Here is a 6,000-nt window from a genome sequence, read left to right as displayed (position 1 = left end):
TCCGTGTCCAGTTCTAACTGTTGCTTCCTGACCTGCATACAGCTTTTGCAGGAGGCAGGTCAGGTGGTCTGGGATTCCCATCTCATAGATATACTTGTATCTATTCTTTTTCAAATTCTTGCCCCATTTAGGTTATTACTGAGTACTGAGCAGAGGTCCCTGCTTATTTAAAAAGCAGATTATTAAGCCCCAACAGGCCATCTGAATCAGAATCCTCCAGGAAATCAGGCAGCTTGTTACTGTCTAACATTCTGAAGTAGCTTCAAGTTGGAGGACCACTGAATCGAGTATGTCTTTTTAAAGGCAGATCGAACTGGACATTGGAATCCTGTTCTTGATCACACCTAGAAGTGAACTGACTCACGTTTCTTCCCAATATTCCAGTTTAGTCAGCCAGACCCACTTGCAGAGTTTCGCCATCTCCCTGATGCTCAGGGAGCAAAAGTAAAAGTATAAAATCTCCATATAGTGATGGAAGTGTCACGTTTTGTGTAAATGAGTTATTTCAGCATCTGCACAATAACTTTTTCTAGGGATTCCTGACTCTAAAGGACATTTACTGTGAGTGTTGATTCAGACATCTTGAGAGTCACAAACTATAGGGCAGAGAAGTTTGCAACATGGATTCCAGTTTACCAAAGGGGATGAACAGCACTGACGACCATTTTTCTTAGCTACCCTGGCCTTGGGTGTTCTCTGGAGGGAGGCTAGCACTCTTCTTTCTTTATTTTGTAATGTTTTTGGAGAGCTTCTCGACCATGCTCTAAGGATGCATCTACTTCTGATTGCTTTTGCTCTCTCCATTGTGTGTACATGAAGTGTGCTTCTTGGTTTAATAAGAGCTGGCTGTGATTGATCCTCTAGCTTCTACCCGTAATGTCACTTGACATCATTCCTTCATTCACTCACCATGACGGGATGTCTGTAGGAATGAACAGATGCCTTTAGCAGAGCTTCAACAAAAAGCAAGGAGACTTCTGACAAAGGCACCATTTTTCTTGGAAAATTAGCAAAGGCTTCACAAATGAGGTGGCATTTGGGCTAGCCTTACAGGATGAGTAAGAATTTGTCAAGCAGGGAATAGAGGTCTTTTTCAAAGATAAATCATATACTGAAGATTAGATGAGAATATGTCCTATTTCTGTGTCTCAATGAGCCATAGTACCAGAGCCCAGAACTAAGGGTACCATTTTCTCAATGATTAAAGTCTGCTATAGCTTCCCTGGTGGCTTAGACGGTAAAGCGTCTGCCTGCAGTGTGGGTGACCCAGGTTCGATCCCTGGGTCAGGAAGATCCCCTGGAGAAGGAAATGGCAACCCACTCCAGTATCCTTGCCTGGAAAATTCCACGGATGGAGGAGCCTGGCAGGCTATAGTGTGTGGGGTCACAAAGAGTTGGACATGACTGAGCAACTTCACTTTACAGGCACATTTAGAAATGTAGGTTCCCCCAAAGAAGACAAACTGGAGAATGAAATATTCCATGAAATGAAGTGTTACCAAACCAGACCACAGGTCCCAAATAAAGTGGCTTAGACTAAGCCCCATGTCACCAAAGCAAGACTTAATTAGTCTTAGCTCTCCCCCAAATGGAATCTTAAACCAATCCATCAGGAGTCACCCCAGCAGCAGTAATTAGGTCATCTGCCTGATAGGAAGTCACCTTGCAATAACCAACCTGCTCTTTCCCCCTATATAACTTCTTCATTTCCACTGCCTTCCTTCTATGAGTCTTTCAGTTTTGTTTTTTTGTTTGTTTGTTTGTTTGTTTTTTCATTTTGTACAGCTCCTCAGAGTTCTTTTCTATCTGCTAATTTGGATGCTTGGTTTGAATCACTTTTGCTCAAATAAACTAAAATTCTTTAATAGGCCTCAGTTTATCTTTGAAGAGTTCAAACGTAGTTAGCCATGTAAAATTGTTAATTAGGCCCAAAACAAAACAAAAAACCAAACCCACCAAAAAGCCCATACATGATGCAGAAATCCATTTCATTAGAGCCCAGTGATCCTTGACTGGAGTGGGCGGTGACTGTGAACCCCAGGGAATATCTGGTCCTGTCTGGAGACACTGCGTGAAGTCACACCTGTGGTGTGTGTAGACCCTGGGGACCAGAGACACTGCTAAACACCCTCCAGTGCACACAACATCCCCGCCCCTGACAAAGAGGGCTCCAGTCCAAACATGTACAGCACAGGGGATGAGAAACTCTGTTCTGGTTGATGCCACATGACTAAGGGGACACTTATTGAGGCTGGTGTGCTTTCACTGGCAGAATGGAAATCAGTCCTGCTCTGCTCTTTCTTCCTTAGACAGTTTAAAGGATGACATGTAAGATTTACCTTGTCCTGCCCTCACTGCAGCACGGCTCCATGTATAAACAGGGTCTTCATGAATTTAGAACACTGTGCACACTCATGTGAATTTAATAACTTGAGTTGAGGGAAAATTGGATAAGAATCCAAGTGTGTGGGAAGCCCATCATGACTCCAAGGCCAGGGGCCCATTACTGTCAGTGCAACATAAATATTTATGAAAGCACATTCCACCCAGAGTGCATCTGTCTAGAAGAGAAGTGTGTCATCAGGCTGGAAGCAGAAGCAAGGTTTTCTAAATACAGCCTGTATTATTTGAAATGAGTAGCCCTACATTTGCACCAGGGAGGAGTAGCACAAGACTTTAACATTCAGTCAGCAAACATGCAAAGAACAGGGGGTAGGGAACAAAACTATTTTGGTTTAAAACTATTTTTCAATTTGGTGGCTACTAACCGGATGTGGCTGTTGAGTATGTGAAATGTGGTGAATCCAGCTGAGGTGTGCTATTAATATAAAATACATAGGACTTCCCTGGTGGTCCAGTAAATAGGAATCTGCCTGTCAATGCAGGGGACATGGATTTGATTCCCAGTCCAGGAAGATCCCACATGCTGCAGGGCAACTAAGCCCATGCACCACAGCTACTGAAGCCCATGTGCCCAAGAGAAGCCGCTGCAATGAGAAGCTCACGCACCACAAGTAGAGAGTAGCCCCTGAGCATTGCAACTAAAGAAAGCCTGTGCATAGCAACAAAAACCCAGCACTGCCAAAAATAAAGAGGCAAACTAACTAAAAAAAAAAAAAAAAGAAAAAATACATACTGCCTTTCAAGGACCTATTATAGAAAAAAGGAAAGCAAAATGTCTCAACAATTTCTAGCTTGGTTATGAGTTGAAGTAATTTTTCAATATACTGAGCTAAATAAAATATATTATCAAAATTAGTTGTACCTAACTTTTAATTTTATAGTAGAAAATTTAAAATTTTGTATGTATATATAATAATATAGTCATATATATTATGTATTTCTACTGGACAACATTGTTCTAAAAACACACATTTCTGTTGTTCTTTTTAAATTTTATTATGATGCTCCTGAAAAATCTGAGGAAATTACACTGGAGACCTGTTAAAAAATACTGATGCTTCGACATCCATCAGCAAAACAAACCAAAAATCCCCCTAGACCTAAATCCCACACCTTATACAAAAATTAACTCAAAACATATCATGGATTTAAATGCAAAATGTCAAAATATAAACTTGCAGAAAAGAAAACAGAGGGGAAGAACTTCAGGTTCTAGGGCTAGACAGCAAATTCTTAGATGTTTATATAAGTACCATCCATAAAGGAAAAAAATGGATAAACTGGACTCCATGAAACTGAAAATCTTCTGTTCAAATTATGTCAAAACAAAAACAAACAAACAAACACCAAAAATCCCATATCAGTTCAGTTCAGTTGCTCAGTCGTGTCCAACTCTTTGCGACCCCATGGACTACAGCACGCTAGGCTTCCTGTCCATCACCAAAGCTTGTAGCTTGCTCAAACTCATGTCCATTGAGTTGGTGATGCCATCCAACCATCTCATCCTCTATCATCCCCTTCTCCTCCTGCCCTCAATCTTTCCCAGCATCAGGGTTTTTTCCAGAGTCAGTTCTTCATATCAGGTGAAGTATTGGAGCTTCAGCATCTGTCCTTCCAATGAATATTCAGGGTCAATTTCCTTTAGGATGGACTGGTTTGATCTCCTTGCAGTCCAAGGGACTCTCAAGAGTCTTCTCCAACACCACCATTCAAAAGCATCAATTCTTTGGCACAATGCGGGAGACCTGGGTTTGATCCCTGGGTTGGGAAGATCCCCTGGAGAAGGGAAAAGCTATGCACTCCAATATTTTGGTCTGGAGAATTCCATAGACTGTATAGTCCATGGGTTTGCAAAGAGTCGGACACGATTGAGCGACTTTCGCTTTCAAAATCCCATATATGACTCAGAAATTCATTTCGTTGGAGTGAATCTCAATTGGGGGCAACCCCCAGTAAGCTTCTTCAAAGTCCATTGAGGAAGACAAACTACAGACTAGGAGAAAATACTGAGACGCCACATATTTAAGAAAGAAAGAATCTAGACTACTCAGAGAAGGCTCAAAGTCAACAGTAAAAATACAAATCATCTAATGAGAGGATGGGCAAAAGACATGAACAGATATTTCAATGAATGAGAATACAGAGATGGCACATTAGCACATGGAAAGACGTTCGACATCATTAGTGAGATGCCAATTAAAACACTGCACTGGAATCCACAATGATCTCAATACAAACTTCAATTTTCAAAAGTACTACGACCCTCCCCTTCCCATCCTCCCACTCCTCTATGCTCTGATTTAAGTGGTCCAGAGTATGTCCTGGGCATTGAGAGTCTAAAAATCCCCCCTTGTGATTTTCATGCACAGCCAAGGTTAAGGACAATTCTTTGGGGATAAAGAGCATAGATTAATAGGAATTTATAACATAAAGCCTGAAGGCAGGTGAGGGAAGCAACTGACCTGGGGCTTTTGGATTGAGGGTTATCTTCACACTCAACCCCCCAAATAGGAGAATGCAGCTTCTTCCCAGGAGGTTTTATGATCCAGCATAATGTCATGCCAGAGGTCCAGCTATTTCTAACCCCTGGAAAGAACAGGATTTGGGCAAATTTAACAGGTGGATTAAACACTGTGAGCTCTTCTTATAGGAAGGGCAGCTTTAAAAAATGTGGATACCTGGGTCCTGCTCCTGACGATCCTCATTTCCTAGGTGTGGAGTGTAAGCAGGGCATCTCCCCCAGGGACTCTAATACAGGGTGCAGAATATGCCAACCCGAAATCTGCCTGCTTGGCACAAAGATTATTTTGAGAGACAGCAGGCACAGGGGAAGTTCTGAGAACAGAGTAGAAGTTACCCTCTTGGGAGGGACATTTACAAGGGAAAGCGCCATTTGCCAGGGGGTCTCCCTCTCCGTACTGGGAAGGGGAAGATGACTAAATCAAGCAGAAAGTCATCCATGGAGAAGGCGCCAACTTAGTCTTCGTAGCAAGCCTTACCCTGTTTACCCTGCTTTTCCTGGTCACTTCCTCTCCCCACCACTTTTCTTTTGTCTCTAGGGAAAGATGGTATTTAAGGTGGTAACCTAGGCCATCTTGAGGCCACTTTAATGAGTTACTCATTTCCCCTGGGTATTTCCCATGTATACATGAGGTAAACATGTTATAAAAAATTCTCATTGTATTTCTTTTGTTAATCTTTCATCACAGGGATCTCAGCTAAGAACTCAGAAGGGTTAAGGAAAACTACTTTTCCTCCCCTTCAGCAAGGACTTTTGAGGACCACTATTAAAACTGCTAAAGGCCACTGGCTCTCAACTTTGCCTGAATTAACTAGGGGAACTTTCCTATCTCCTGATGCCTGATAGCCAAAAACCCTGATTGCTCTGGGGTGTGGCCAGGTGAGCAGATTTTTAAAGCTTCCCAATTGCTTCCAACATGGAGTCAAGATTGAAAACCACTAGTTTAGGTACTCACCTTCCCTAATCTTCTACAGCAATGTTGATACTGAGGGGCTGTTGGGCACAAAAGCCTTTCGATGTCCCCCTTTCTTGATTATAGGAAATAGGCTTCATTCAGCCTCCAAGACCTTCCTCAG

The sequence above is a fragment of the Budorcas taxicolor genome, chromosome X (genome assembly GCF_023091745.1).
Source record: "Budorcas taxicolor isolate Tak-1 chromosome X, Takin1.1, whole genome shotgun sequence".
Classification (NCBI taxonomy): domain Eukaryota; kingdom Metazoa; phylum Chordata; class Mammalia; order Artiodactyla; family Bovidae; genus Budorcas; species Budorcas taxicolor.
This window is presented reverse-complemented; position numbering follows the sequence as displayed.